This window comes from Protopterus annectens, chromosome 5.part0 (genome assembly GCF_019279795.1).
Source record: "Protopterus annectens isolate FY-2018-M chromosome 5.part0, PAN1.0, whole genome shotgun sequence".
In the NCBI taxonomy this organism is placed as follows: Eukaryota; Metazoa; Chordata; order Ceratodontiformes; family Protopteridae; genus Protopterus; species Protopterus annectens.
In genome coordinates this window covers 999,322,011-999,338,843 of record NC_056735.1, presented here as the reverse complement: position 1 = coordinate 999,338,843, position 16,833 = coordinate 999,322,011, and the positions used below count along the sequence as shown (strand labels likewise).

The window sequence follows — 16,833 nt, the reverse complement described above, 5'->3', positions numbered from 1 at the left end:
GTCCACAGTAGCAGCTGGCTCGAAAGGAGGTAGAGTGAGTTTCTCCAAAACAAAGTTAAGGTCCTAGGCTTGGGTTGGAGCTCTCCTGGGTGGTCTCAAATTTTGGGCCCCTCTGAGGAACTGCTTGAGCAGTGGATGAGAGAAGAGGGGAGGTTCTGTGTTATAATGAGCTAAAATGGCTAAGGCATGGATTTTAATGGAAGAAAAATACAGGCCCTTGTGAAGCATCTCAGTTAAGTATTGTAAAATCTGAGGTAAATTGGGTGCTGCTGTGCTCATCCCTTGAGATTGGTTCCAGGTACAGAATCTTTTCCATTTTTCACCATAAGATTTTCTAGTACTAGGCCTCCTTGCCTCTAAAATGATATCCATCACAGGTTTATGGAGGGATGGTAAAGGAGAGATTAGGTAATTAGCCAGGCTGCAAGGTTCAGTGTTAGAAGCTGTGGGTGCAGAATCCGGTTCTCCTGCTGGGACAACAGGGAAGGAGTCTGAGGCAAGTGCCATAGGGATAACCGTGGCACACTGTGCAGGAGGGGGTACCAGTGTTGGCGTGGCCAGTCTGGAGCAATCAAAATCATCCTTGGTTTGTCCTGTTTGATTTTTAGTAGTACTTTGGAGAGCAGAGGCAGAGGGGGGGAGGCATACACTGATAGGTTTTTCCAGCTGAAGGACAGAGCATCCACCTTCCAGGCTTGTTTGTGGGGAGTCCTTGTGCAAAATTTGTCCAATTGGTAGTTCTGGGGAGTGGCAAATAGGTCTATATCTGGGCTCCCCCATTTGCTTGTCAACATGTTGAAAATCCTTGGTTCCAGTTTCCACTCGTGCGGGTCCATGAGGTTTCTGCTTAGTCTGTCTGCCAGTGTATTTAATTTTCCTGGCAGGAATTGAGCTTGTAGGTGCACTTAGTAGCTCAAGGCTGTGTTCCACAATGCCATGGCTAGTCTGCAGAGGGGTTAAGAATGTGTACCCCCCTGCTTGTTTATGTACCCAATAACAGTGGTGTTGTCCATCTTTACCATTAGTTGACCTGGAAGAATGTGGTCCTTGAAGGCTGTCAGAGCATTCTGTACAGCTAACATTTCTTTTTGATTGATATGCAGGTGCATTTGACTTGGGTTCCATTTGCCCTGAATGCACTTCCCTGCCAGGTGAGCCCCCCACCCCCCCCCCCATGCATAGGCTGATGCATCTGTTGTTAGGGTTTGGGCGGCAGGGGGTGGTGTGAAAGGTAGTCCCTTGTTTTGGTGGCAGGTCTCTGCCCACCAAAGGAACTCTAGGTGCAGGCAAGGTATGATAGGAATCATTGCTTCTAGATCCTGGGAATGTTGACACCATAGGCTTTTTAGATACCACTGTAGTTTCCTCATATGCAGCCTTGCATATGGAATTAGAAGAATGTAGGAGGCCATGAACCCAAAGGCTTGCAGTATTTCTCTTGCAGATAGCAGGGTTTTTGTGGCCACTTGTTTGAAGTAGGTTGTCAAATGAATTTGTTTCTCTGGCGTGAGGTAAGCCATCTGAAAAGTTGTATTCAAGCTTGCTCCCAGGAATATAATTTGTTGACAGGGTACCAGGTGAGACTTCTTTTTGTTTATGGTGTACCCCAGACAGGTTAGAATCCTTTGTACAAATGCTGATTCAAAAGTATGTCCTGGCTTTCTGCCTGAATTAGACAATCTTCCAGGTATGAGTATATTTAAATATTTGTTTGCCTGAAAAATGCAATAACTGGAGCTAGGCACTTTGTGAATACCCTGTGTGCAGTAGATAAGCCAAAGGGCAGTGCAGAGAACTGACAGTGTGTGTAGCCTGCTTTGAAGTGAAGGTATCTTCTGCAAGATTCCCTGATTGGGATGTGCAGGTACGCTTCTTTTAAATCTAGTGTTGCCAACCAGGCGTCTTTGCCTAGCATAGGAAGCAACTGGTGAACAGTCAGCATCTTGAATTTTGGAATCTCCAAAAAGGTGTTTAGAGTAGACAGGTCCAGGATAGGATGCATGAATTGTCTTTTCTGGGTACCAGGAAAAGTCTTGAGTAGAAACCTTGTCCTTTTTCTTCTTCTGGTACCAATTTAATAGCCCCATGCTTAAGAGAGAAAGTACTTGTGTTTGGGCCTCTGCCCACTGATTTGAGGGTAGGTCCAGCCACCTGCTTGGTGTTGGCAACATGTGGAAGTGAAATCTGTATCCCTGGGACACTACATTTAAAACCCATTTGCCCTGGGTAATGAGTTCCCAATTCTTTGCATGAAGACCAATCTTTCCCCCCAAAGGGGCAGTCAGTTGATAAGTGCTTGGAAATTTTAAAAGGACGTCATTGAGACAGTTTACCATAGGGTGGAGTCTTATTACTCCCAGATTTGAAAGTGGAGGCCCCCCACTGCTTAGTCCTGTGTGTCCCCTGGGACTGAAACTTGGGGTCTCTGCTGTGTCTGAGTTTGGCTTGAGAAGACCTGGAAGGGGCTGGAAAGGACCAATGTTTAGAGGGCCAGTGCCTACTAAATCTAGGAGGCTGAACTTGTAGGAAATATTTAACAGTTTGCATATATTTAGCTTTATCTTCCATCTTTTTAAGAACTTCCTCAGCCTTGTTGCCAAACAGGGTCCTGATTTAAGGGAGCATCCAACAATTTAGCTTTAACATGATCAGGTAAAGATTGCTCCTTAAGCCAAGCATGCCTTCTGAGCACAGACCCAGTAACAGCAGCCCTGCAAGAGGACTCTAATGAATCAAAACCACATTGCAAAGTATGTTTTCCAACATGTTCAGCAGAATGCATTAAATCCTATAATTCTTTACTTTCCACACAATCAGTAATCAACATCATTTTCTGTTTAAGCAATCCAATAATATGTTGCTGATACTTTAATATATGAAACTGGCAGTTTAAAGCCCTAATGGCTAAGGTTGCAGAAGTGTAAACCTTCTTACCCCATCTATCCAGCACCCTGGAGTCTCTATCAGAAGGGGTAGGATTTTTAGCAGTAGAAGCCTTAATGCCCTTGGGCCCCTGAGAAATAGTCTCTGGATCCGCAATAGGATTTTTAAAAAGGAACTTTTGTGACTCAGGGACTCTGTAGTATCTGTCAGGTTTTCTGGGAGCAGGAGGCAAGGAATCAGGGCTGAAACTAGATTCCGAAAAAGCATCATCAACAATGTCTAGTACAGGAGGAATAGCTAAAGGCCTATGCTGAGGCAGGAGTAAGAAATCCCTGAGCCTCTTTTTTGAATCAGAAAAATCCTGGCTTTCCCAGTGGAAATGCTCCCTTAGAGTATGTAAGGTTTCACCAAAAGAAAAATCCTCTGGAGGGGAAGCAGAGGGAATAGAGTCCTCTGCATCAGAATCCTCATAAGTAGATAAGGGCAAATCCAGATCATCAAAACAATCAGAAAAAATAGAATCCTGGTCAGAAGATTCAGAAACAACTTCAGTCCTAGGCCTCTTAGAAGGGGGGGGGGGGGTTGGCTACCCCTGATTAGAGTTATTAGATCTTCAGCCATTCTTATCATTTATTTTTTAGGCATAGAGGCCTGAGCATTTGGCCTGGGAGTCGGTTTTTTAGGCATGGTTTGAGATTTAGGCCTAAGTGAATAAGGAAGCATTGATTTAATATGCAAGTCCATAGGCCTGAATACACCCTCAGAAGCCAGTGCCTTCACAGCGGCTCTGGACCCATCCAAGGTAGAGACATCCGCGGGTTTCATAGTTGAAGAATCTCACGGCATACCGGATTCCGAATGGGTCTCAGTAGAGGCCTGCAAATCAGAATTAGCGGGTACCAGGGGCTGCAAAAGCACCTCGCTGTGTACTGGCGAACTGGCGACTGGCTTAGGAGAAGTGTCATCGGCAGTTTTGGACCTCGGCGGCGTGTCTCTGTCTTTATCCTTGCATTTTTTTGGAATCCCGGTAGTCGGATGGCTAACCAATGACATTTCTGGATAATTACACCGAGAACCGAAATATTTAGAGGCGAAAATATAACGATGACGGATAGTGCTCTGATTAAATAAAGCACAAAACTGACAGCAAGGTACGTCGTGGTCAGGGCCTAGGCAAGGAATACAGTACGAATGAAAATCTTTATGAGATATTTGCTTTCCACAAGTAATGCAATTATTAACTTTTACTGACATCGGTAAGGAGCAAGAAAAAGTTTCCCCAATGGGGTACTTAGCTTTAGTTGAAGACTTTGGTTCTGAAACTCAAAAATGAAAACTTCAGGAGTCTGCTGACTGGCACTTGCGAACTGCTTCTGCTTCGGGCACCGCACACCATGAAAGACTGATGTAATGGCGTCGGCTGCATGTTTTATACCCCTGATAACCTGACGTCATGGAAGAATGGACAGCAACTGATGCAGGACCCAAGACTTTGTTAATCAGGCTGACTGAGGGCTACCTGCAAGCAGATAACCCAAATGTAATGACTGCAACAGTGAAACACGAAGAACATCAGCAAATTCCAGCAAACTGCCATCAGCCGTTGGCTGTTTTTTGCTTTTGATATTACAAGTTCGATGTTTAGGTGTTCGATCACCTAAGCATTCGATCTTGTAATATAGACCCAGAAATACAATATGGATGACTGGGGAAAGGAAAGTGGTGGCAGAGTGCCTGGGACAGGACATGCAATACAAACTCCTGTATTTTTTTAGAAAAATACTGTCATCACAGCATCTTAGAAACACCTTGCCATGCATCTTTTGCAAAATTTGCAACTCATGTAGGAACACAGATCTGTAAGAATAACAGCAAACCATTTACTAACACTCTTGCTGAGAATTCTCAAACTTGGCAGAATTTCTCACAACTTTCATTCTAGGTGAAAGGAAATGTGATCAGGTGGGAGAGACTAGGGCATTATTAACTCATCAGCAGTGTTCCCACAGTGCATTATGGGCACGACGTAGCCTTCCAGCAAAGCCTGATTACATCTGTATATCTGGCCCTTTGATGGCATGAAGAGTTAAAAAAAAATGTAAAGTCTGTAATAAGTGGTAAATGTACTGCTGTGAGGTTTTAACTGCACAAAAATTTATGATAAAATAAAAAAAATATATATTTTTTTCAGTTCTGTCTGCAGTGGTCCTTTAATCATGTAGGTCTGACAGTTGATAGCATTGAGGGTTAGGGTTGTTGTTATATATACCTTTTTTCTCAGCTCAGTCTAAGATTTGACTGTTCCTATAACTACAAAGTGTGTTCAGGCTGGAACTACTTTAGAACCCTTAACAGCATCAATGAATGCCACAAACAGATCTTTAACTGGATTTTTGTACAGATAATTAAAGGATCTTGGACTCTATAAATCCATCTAGATTTCTTTGGGGAAGGGGAATCAGGTTATATTGGTGTTATGTCACAAGTGGAAGGAATAACCAGTGGTTTAGATATGTAGACAAAAAAGGTCTAGACATCTTATTTGGACCTCTAACCAAAACTTCCCTGCATTCCCATTTGAAACAACTTATTATCTTGACAAATGGGATGCCCCCGGTTATAACATGATGTTTCCATCATCCAAATTACATCTAAGGGGTGAGGACATTGTAGACTGGTAGAGGACATCCTCCACTTTCCCTTCTGACTGAGAAGTGTCTGTCTTCTGTAGAGAAGCAACCTCTGAGGTGAACAATTGGTCAGGTTTTGGCTGTAGACTCTGAATAAAAAACGAACCAGTTCTGAAACAGCTGTGGGAGGGAAACAAGAACTTGCTGTAATGGCACAGTTTCTAAGATAGTGGGCATCCAAGTCCCAGACATTAGGATGCTCAAAATGGTAGACAGTGCTGCCTCAAATGCCAGCATTCAAAGCATAAATTTCACAACTGATGTTCTATCACTGATTCCTCTCCATAAGTAGTACTGCAGGTTTTTTCTCTTCACCAAAGGAAACAAAGAAGCAGGTGTTGGAGGCAGGCACTAAGGCACTGGCTTCTTAACCAACAGTGGGCAAAGAAGTTTCAGCATCACCTCCATAGACCACCTTCCTAATTTGTGTTAACCCTAATCCTGACCCTAACTCAAGCCCCACGCTAACTTAGAAATACCCTTTCTGTGATATTACTGTTATAAAAGAACACACCCTTTCTGTGATATTACTGTTATAAAAGAACACACCCTTTCTGTGATATTACTGTTATAAAAGAACACACCCTTTCTGTGATATTACTGTTATAAAAGAACACACCCTTTCTGTGATATTACTGTTATAAAAGAACACACCCTTTCTGTGATATTACTGTTATAAAAGAACACACCCTTTCTGTGATATTACTGTTATAAAAGAACACACCCTTTCTGTGATATTACTGTTATAAAAGAACACACCCTTTCTGTGATATTACTGTTATAAAAGAACACACCCTTTCTGTGATATTACTGTTATAAAAGAACACACCCTTTCTGTGATATTACTGTTATAAAAGAACACAAGACACTAAGATACAAACCACATACAAAATCAAACATGCACAACATTAAACCTGTGCACTTCTCTATACACAAGTGTAACTCAAACATACATTCATGTGCATGCACAGACACACACACACACACACACACACACACACACACACACACACACACACACACACATACACACACACACACACACACACACACACTTGGATATATTATTCTGAAAAAGGGGGGAGTAAGTGTGTACATAAGACCATTAACACCCTCAGCCTTACACAGAGCCCACTACATACATTATGTTAACTGGCTTCCTGTGTGCTGCTGCTGCACAAAGTACAACCAGCTCTCACGTCTAATCTCCTTACTCAGAGTTTTGATAACAAACATTGCATAGCACTGCACTGCATAGTGACATCTAATTTCCACAAGAGGCAGTGGCCTTGGAGCTCTGCCCTCCCCAGAAAATAGTCTATATTCACAGCACTTTTTCCAAGCAACTGCATTTGTAAATCTGTCCTTTGCACTTGTGGCCTAGATGTACGTTTTCCTATACATTCTTTTCAACTGCTTCCTCCCTGATCCCATTTAAAAATACCGTAAATTGCCTCATATATCCTGCTCATTTGTGTAGAACTATCTTGTCTTATTTTATGGCTGTGTTCTCCAACTCTGTATGCAAATACAGTATTGTCCCTGTTTGTATTCATCCTATTTACTGATACACTGGCATTGGGTGCCCTTCAATGCTGTGAAGAACATCAGCTTCCACATATCAATTATTTTGTTCACTGAATTTGCATTTCATCCCTTATGCTTAATCACTCAACACTTATCAGTTGCATTGTATACTGCTTGGGATAGGTGACATTTTTGTACTGCTCTGTATATCAGAAGATCGTATGTTCATATTTATCACCATCTCTGTCAACTGTCACACATTCCCCCCACTGACCAGTTGGCTATCCCTTTTATCAGACCACTTCAGGGTTACACCCAAAGGGTTTCTGCAGTGTTAACTTCCAAGCACCAGAACCCTGTATTTGCAGCATGAGAAAGAACATGTGTGGATATTTCTCTCTGAAAAGCATAGTAGTGTCTGTGTGTGTGTGTGTGTCTGTGTGTGTGTGTGTGTGTCTGTGTGTGTGTGTGTGTGTCTGTGTGTGTGTGTGCCTGTGTGTCTGTGTGTCTGTGTGTCTGTGTGCCTGTGTGTCTGTGTGTCTGTGTGTCTGTGTGTCTGTGTGTCTGTGTGTGTGTGTGTGTCTGTGTGTGTGTGTCTGTGTGTGTGTGTCTGTGTGTGTGTGTCTGTGTGTGTGTGTCTGTGTGTGTGTGTTTGTGTCTGCATGGAGGAGGCACTGGAATGTAATAAACTATGGTCTTTATGTGGCATTTGTCAGGAGGCATACTGTCATTAGGAACCATTCTGCAAAGGGAAGCCATTAACGGCAGGTGGCATCTCCACCTCTGTCAGTGGCAGACTTGGGGGGGCATGCTTCCTCTGGAGGAAGACGGGAAAAGTGCAATAGTTTCACAAAGCTTCTGCTCAAACTAAGAAAGGAAGTAATAGCTCGGTTTGTTCAGTATATAATACTCAAAGTTTACACATTCATAGGTTCATAGGTAGGTATTAGGCTACTGGCCCTAGGGCCTATATAAGCCTAACCAAAAATGTACCCTGGCGTTCGCCACCCAAGAAAATTATTTTCCTGTGCCCCTGTCAAGCAGAGCCACAGAAGTGATCCCTGGGGTGAATTTCCTATTTCCCATCCAATCATCAAGATTTTTCTTGAAGAGTACTAATTAAGAGGCACAGCAAAATAATGGGTATAGTTCCCCATACTAAAGGGGTGGCGTAAGCCACAAAACTATGGGCTAGGCTTGTAAATGCCCTCGGGCAGATAGCCTAGTATGAACCTATGAACCTATGAACCTATAAGAGCTCGGTTTGACATAGATAGGCAGTCTGTTCCAATGTATGAGAAGTCTCTGGGACAGGAATCTATCCCTCCAGCATGTTCTGTTGATTGTGGTGACAAGGTTTAGGTCCCTAGAGCGTGTAGCTCGGAGAGATTGGGATTTCTTTAAGTGGAGCATGTCCAACAGCTCTGGGTTTGACATAGCTTTGTATGTTAGGCAGAGATTCCCTCTGAGTAGGTGATATGCGACGGAGTAAAGCATAGGGTCTGCATAGGGCATCTGCTTGAGGCCAGGAATCCTCTTTGTGAAGTATTTCTGTGGCCTTTCCAGTTGTAGATGTCTTGTGAGGTACATACCAAAAGGGGCGTTGTACTCTATAATGGGTGTAAAGAGTGATGAGTAGAGGGGAACAATGACCTCTTTTTTTCTGGATGAGAAACCTTTTGTGATGAGGTAAGCCACGTAGAAGGATTTCCTGACCACTGTGGTGATGTGATTATCAAAGGAGAGATTACTGTCCACCTATGTCCCAAGGTCTCTTATCACATTTTCGGCATGAAGTAGACTACCAGCTATGTGGTAGTTCATGGACACAGAGTTTTTACCAAAGGGGATGACAATACACTTTTTGGCATTGAGCTTCAGGCCATGGCTTTGACACCAGGCATCTGTCTCCATGAGGCCCTTTTGTAGGATGTCCACATCGTTAGGAGTTTCGATTATGGCTCCTACTTTGCAGTAATCTGCAAACTTTGTTAGCCAAAGACCTTCTGTGTTAGCCTGTACTTCAGAGAAGTAGATACCAAACAGGAGAGGACCCAGGACTGAACCCTGTTGTACTCCACTTGTCACTGGTCTGAAGTCGGATTTGGAGTCTGCTACTTTCACAGTGTGGGTTCTGTCCATGAGACAGCTGGCAACTCATCTTGTGACATAGGGATTTATACCTAGTTTAGTGAGCTTATCTATAATTCCAGAGTGGGGGATGGTGTCAAAAGCCTTGGCGAGATCTAGATAAGCTGTGTGAACCACCTTACCCTCATCTATGGCTTTGGTGACTGCTTCAAAGAAGTCAATCAGGTTTAGGAGACGTGATCTGCCTTTTACAAATCCGAATTGGGTAGGGTCCAGAGTGTGGAGATTACCAATGTCTTTGTTTATGAGTTCCATGATGATACATTCCATGGCCTTGCAGACCAGGCTTGTCAGGCTAATGGGGCGGTAGTTCCCGGGGTCCATCATGGCTCCCCCTTTGTGGAGTGGGATAACCGTCGTGGTGCACCATTCAGTGGGCACAAAGCCTGAGGTGAGGCTATGATTGAACATGGTACTTGGGTAGGGTACCAGTTCATTCTGTAGTTCATGTAGAACGCAACCTGGGATATTGTCAGGTCCCATGGATGCTGTGTTCTTGGCTTTGGAGAGTGTGTTTTTTACCTGTGCAGCCATGATTACAGGAACTTTGCATTCTTCCAGTATAGAGATGGGCCCTCTAGGGGGTGAGAGGGGGGTAAAGTTAGCACTGAACCTATCTGCCAGGATGATGGCAATATCAGTTGGTTCTGTATATTTAGTGCCACTGTGCTGTAACTCAGAGCAGATCTGAGTGTTGCCATTGAGATTCTTGACATAGCTATAGAATGCTTTGTGGTTGTCTTTAGAGTCAGTGGCAATTTTGTTTTCGTAACTAGCTTTGGAGGATTTTATGAGGGATCTCGGCTTCTTACTGAGGTTGACCAGGGAGTTCCTCCAGTCATGGGATTTTACTCTTTTTTGCAACAGTTTCTTTCTTCTGTTGTAGAGTTTGTTTATTGCAGAGGACCACCACATTGGTTTCCTTTTTTTGGTGGATAGCATCTTGGTTCTATTAGGGATAGCATGATCCATGCACTCGTGTAAGTGCTTATAAAGTGCATTTGTGTAGGATTCAGCAGTCGTACCTCTATTGCCCATCTGCATGGCTGTCATGAAGTTTGCCACTTCTGTCTTAAGAAGTGTGACGTTGGCTTCGGAGAAGTATTTTATGGTGGTTTCCCTAATTGGGGGCGGGATGTGGATGTCTAGGGTGATTAGCTTGTGGTCGGATCTGACCAACGAGGAAGTGACCTCCGGTGTGGAACACCGGTTGCCCATGTTGGTAATGACCAGGTCTAGGATACTGCTGCCCCTGGTGGGGTGTGTGAATAAGTTGATCCAAGGCATTGGAATTTATGAATTCCAGAAAACGTTGAGCAAAAGAGTTGGTACATGAGTAGCTTTCCCAGTTAATGGTGGGGTAGTTGAAATTGCCCATTATTAGGGTGTTGGGTTGTACCCTAATACTTTCCAGTGTATCAAGAAATGAGGAGTGGGAATCCTGGGGCATAGTGGGGTGTCTGTAGCAAGCTACAACTTGGATTGTGGTCTTGCCCAGAGTTAGTTGCACTTGGATAATCTCAGATGCATAATGCTGTGCAACTAGCCTGGAGGTGTGGATATCCTTAATGAATATGGACATGAGTTTCAGTGCCTCCAGCTTTAGTGCTTCATTCCGGGTTAGGTGGCCGAAAGGTGTGGTATGAATTATAGCCTGGTAATGCAGGGGTGCTCTCTGGAGCTTTGAACCAGGTCTCTGTCACTGCACAGATGTCGATGTTCTCCATTTTAAGGAGTGCCTTGAGTGAGTGAGTGCATTTTGAGGTTTAGACTTCTAGAATGGAGTAGCATTACTCTCAGATTTTGCTTGCATGTACCTGTTGCGGTGGTGAATTTGTCATTTGAACCTTGCCTAAAAAAGGCACTATAGGGGCGGCAAGAGCCTTAGCCAGTATCCGGAATCCCAAGGGCGACAGGTGCAGGCCATCTCTGGCAAAGCATCGTGGTCTGTCGATCATGTCGTCCCAGGCAGACAAATACTGGATCCCCTTAGAATGACACCAGAAGCTTAGCCAATTGTTGAAGTCAATCATTTTGTCCTTGTACTGTGGTATCATTCTGGATGATGGCAGGATGCTACTCAGGGCTAGGGTCATACCTGCCTGGGCTACAAGATCAGAGAGCTCCTCCATGTCTCTTTTCATGTAGTCCAGGGAGGTATGTCTCACGTCATTCACACCAACATGGACAATGACAGTGTCATATTTGTACTTGTGGAGTGACCTGAGTGCATGCATTATGTGGCGGTTATAGTCATACTGCTACTATTTGTCTGAGCTCCACAAAGTTTCACATTTACTCAATATCATATGCTTGAGTAGCAAATTTATGTTACATTTCAGTTCACTTACATTAAAATATTGTACAGTCCATATTCATTAACTATTAATTTGAACCAAATGATCTGAAATCTAAAATGAAGCACGCCAAGGCTCTAGTAAAAACTTGAGTTTCAGTGCAGAACGAGAACAAGGTACAGTTAATGTCCTACGTGTGTTTCGTAAAAAAATTATAACCACACACAAGCATTTCATAGACAAAAGTTAATGTATTCAGAGCCATAGCTCTTACTATAAACTGCTAAGAAATGAAATAAAGTACTTGTCTAAGGTATTTCACTTGATTGGAAGTTTTAGTTCTTTATTTACCACTGTAAGTAAAACTCTAGTGTCTTCTTTCAATACTTATAATTGTTCTGCATTTTCTACATGGAGCTTTTATCCCCAGGCTAACACTAAAAAGGGGCATTGTGCAAGGGCTCAGTTGGCCTATACTGATTAACAAATGAAATAAATAAATACAATTAGATAAATGTTACTCCTAACAGTGTAGTCAAACTCAGTCATATATGCAAAGCAGTCGTAATCCGTGCACGGTTACACACAAGTGCAGACCCACAGTAAATGGCCTTCCCATGTACTTAGTAATGAAGAGGCACACACTTGCACACAACCTGCTTCTCTTTATTTACTTATTTATTTTTTAAGTGGCTTTTAAGCTGCATTTGCAAACTACCAGACCTCACAGGCCTCAAGACCATTCATCACTCCATTTTCCTTTTTTTTTTCCACTATAGAGACAAGAGACCACCAGACTGGGCCATTTTCTAGGAAGCCATGGAATTGCTAGCTGTCAGCCATGTAGTAAATTCCTTCTCACCCAAAATGGGCATGACAGCATCAGCCACTCACTCCCATCCTCCTCCTGCAGTCTCCTTCACTGCCCAGGCTGCTACTTGAACATGTTTCTCAGTTATGTCTTAATCTCTCCAAACCACAGAGCATGCAGTTTATTTAAAAAAATCTCAAACCTTTTTTGGGGTGATGTACAGTACTGGAGCTCCATTAACCTCCTACACAGTCACGGGATGAATTTCCAGTTAAAGGTAGCATACTTTTCCCAGTGTTACCCTTCGGTACTTAATACTAAAATATGGAATACATTACAAGGTAGTCAGATACGTCAGTGTGCCTTCTGAAGCATATGGTAGACACTATCATCATGCATGCTTAATACACCAGGACAGTAGTCCTGGCCATGTACTACAATATCTGTAAAATGTTCCTTTACCAGGGAGACCCAGAGAGAAAAGGTTCCACCTTAGGAACTTGTGCATAATTTCAGAATGGCCAGTCAGTCCTGGCAGCACATTTCTTTTGAAGGAAATGAAGTACTGGAAACCTATGCAGACTCCATTAGATGACACCTACAAACCAAAGTCAAACATCGTGCTTGGCACTAGAGGGGCAAGCTACACCAACCACCATGCAACTACATAATAAATGCAATCAAAACTCATGTAATATCATGCACACTTTTAAAAAATTCCATCTAGCAGTGCAAAACATTTTAAATATCTGTGTAGAATCCTCAGCTGCTCAGTTAGGTGATGCCAGTGTGTCCAGCTAGGTGGGATGTTGTGTTGTTTCCCCTGATTCACAGAGGATGCACGTGGAAAGCGAAAACAGATGCAGACAGTGCACAAAGCTACACAAGTCCAGAACCTGAACATCAATCTCATGCAAGCAAGGAACATTCACACAGAGACAAGCACAGATCATGCATGTACCCCAAGTCTGAACCTCAATATCATTCTAGTGCCAGCATGGTACACTTACACAGAGACAGGCACAGGACAAGCATGCACCCTCTACAGTTCGCTGTAAGAATAGTACTAGCCTCAGCTTTAGAAGGCACTTTTCAGTAATGTCACCCCAGCTATATGTGTTTGTGTGATGAAATAAACTGCTTGAAACCACCACGATGTAATCCAAAAATCATTTAATATAAGAGTGGAACAGGAACGAGCGCTTTCACACAAACAAGTTGTGCTTCATCAGGTTACAATCATTCACAAAATCCCATTTCCTTTTGTAGAAACCCCTTTTGTCATGATTAACCAATTAGTTACACCAATTAAATAATTAAAATCAATTGGCAAGCTTTAAGCTTGTTTATAAAATTCCAACAAACAAAACAAAACAAAACAGTAGTATTAATTTTATCTATCTAACATTGTATTTAAGACCAACCTAGAGATCTATTTAATATTCCACTTAGCTCATTTAAAGCTCATCATTATAAATCTCATGCAAATAAATATTGCATTATTTACGGTGATAATATAAAACTATTCAGACATCAGCATTGTGTTTCAGTAAATCAGATCAGGAAGCGATGCCCATATTTAGTTAAAAAAGGCAGACCAAAATATATCACATTAATTAACAAAATAGTGAGATAGATAAGGCTACTCAAGTTGCTCAAGCATTTTCATTTAACCTCCGTAAATTAGACTAGGAAGCCATGCCCATATTTAGAAGGGGCAATGCATAGTGTAGCTTCCACTAAAGTTTTTGTTAGACTAACAATCCTAGCTCGTCTCTAGGCGTATGTGTTCCCACTAAATAATGTTGCATCTCATAAAAGTATTTGTTTCAAGACAATTAGTTTATATGTATCTATGCAGTCATAAGAATTATTATGAAGACTACATCGTCTCAGCATGTTCGCCAAAGAACCTTATGCAGATATTATATGTTTTTAAAGCAGAACCACAAACAAATATGACAGTATTTATGTCGTAATGAATTAGTGATTACATGAAAGAAAACTGTCGTATTGTGGCAGCTGGCTAGGCTTAGCACAGTAGAAACGCTGCCATATTAACCACGGCAGAGATGGTATGATCACAAAAATATATAATTATGATAAAGGATAAGTTCTAATATCAAATTCAGTAAGCGCCCAATATTCAGAGTATATATATATCCTATAAAATACCTCAGATCTTATGAATAATATATTCTTTTAAGAACAGAATCATAAACAAATACCACAAGCAAAACCAAATAAATAAATAAGGTGAGTAGTGTAGGGCACCACTATAGAAATAAACATAACAATAACTTTAAAGCTCAACTATAATATAGTCTTCGAAGATTGATATTAGAAGCTAGACTATAAAATATCATTATTTATAATTTACAAATTCAACGCACATCAATGCTGTAGAAAAAAGCTTCATCACAGGAAATTCATGAACTCCATAGAGTCCAGTATGAATATTTGATCATATTCATCAAAATTAATATACACAAACAAAAATAGAAGCAACAAAATATAAAATATGAAAAATATAAAAATAAAAATAAATTTATAATGACAATATAAAATATCAATCAATTATATATATGACAGAAAATACTTATATCTTATGAATTTTTGGTAAAAATGACTCAGTATACGAAACTTAATTTAGATGCTTACTTAATTAACTTGGACCTATCAGAGCTGGTCGGAGATTAACTACAGAATTGAGACCTGGCAGTAAATGTGCTCTAAGTCTCAATATCCATCTTAGCTCAAAGCCCTCTAGAGTATTTAGGTTATCACCTTCCCTTCTGTTATAATCCACCACCTGTAGGACCTGGAACACAAAACTGTGTTGAGGGTACATACTACAATGTAAAGCTAAGGCATTATTAAGATTGTTCTTTCTGATGTTATACACATGTTCATAGATTCGATCTTTTAATCTCCGTGACGTTAAACCAACATAGTAAGCATCACAAAGGACGCAGGTGGCCAAATAAATTATGTTTCTAGTATTGCAGTTTGCATAATGCATAGGTATTATGTTCCTTGTCATATCTGGAGGCGTAAAGCCATTATCTTTACTAATATAATGGCAATAGGAACATTTAGAACATGGGAAGGTGCCAGTTTTTATCAAAGATCTGATGTCAGTAGATCTATTAATTAATTTCTCCTTACATAATAGTCTCTTTATGTTCATACAATTCATATATCTAAAAGTTGTTTTTTTGTTTATAACTTCTGAAATGGATGTATCTGACAATAGAATTTTCCAATTGCCCTTTATTATATTGGTCAAATGCTGTACATCATTGGTGTATTTAATATCATAAGACATAGTATTAAATGTCTTCCTATTGGAATTATAATAAACATTAGGCTTTTTAACATAGGACCCAGTATCATTAATTAATGGCTCTGTTATTTCATTAATCAATTTAATCGGATATCCTTTCCACAAAAAATCTAGTTTGAGTTTCCATCAAGCTTAGAGAGTCAAATCTATCACTACAAATTCTATCTATCCTTCCCATTTGATTCTTTACTATATTTGGAAAAATGTGCCGTGGATGTAAACTATCATAGTGGAGGATCCCATTCCTCCAACAGGTTTTCCTATAAAGTGTTGTAGCTAGTCCATTTTCGTTGTCCTTTTTAATGGTAATATCTAAGAAATTTATATGGTGGTAGGAAAGATCATAGCTAAACTTAAAGAACGGAGTGACACCATTCATATAGTCAATAAATGAAGTGAGGCTATCTGCATCACCATTCCATATGATTAATACATCGTCTATAAAACGTCTGTATAATACGACGTTTGCAAACCTTGGATCACTAAATATAAATTCCTTTTCCCATTCCAAAACGACAATACAATTAGATAAATGTTACTCCTAACAGTGTAGTCAAACTCAGTCATATATGCAAAGCAGTCGTAATCCGTGCACGGTTACACACAAGTGCAGACCCACAGTAAATGGCCTTCCCATGTACTTAGTAATGAAGAGGCACACACTTGCACACAACCTGCTTCTCTTTATTTACTTATTTATTTTTTAAGTGGCTTTTAAGCTGCATTTGCAAACTACCAGACCTCACAGGCCTCAAGACCATTCATCACTCCATTTTCCTTTTTTTTTTCCACTATAGAGACAAGAGACCACCAGACTGGGCCATTTTCTAGGAAGCCATGGAATTGCTAGCTGTCAGCCATGTAGTAAATTCCTTCTCACCCAAAATGGGCATGACAGCATCAGCCACTCACTCCCATCCTCCTCCTGCAGTCTCCTTCACTGCCCAGGCTGCTACTTGAACATGTTTCTCAGTTATGTCTTAATCTCTCCAAACCACAGAGCATGCAGTTTATTTAAAAAAATCTCAAACCTTTTTGGGGTGATGTACAGTACTGGAGCTCCATTAACCTCCTACACAGTCACGGGATGAATTTCCAGTTAAAGGTAGCATACTTTTCCCAGTGTTA

General features: G+C 41.2%; 1 protein-coding gene across 2 annotated transcripts in view; it reads right to left on the bottom strand.

Moving 5' to 3' along the window:
* The window catches only part of GRB7 (growth factor receptor bound protein 7), a 2,830,640-nt gene that overhangs the window by 315,964 nt on the left and 2,497,843 nt on the right, over positions 1-16,833 (bottom strand). The window lies entirely within an intron of this gene.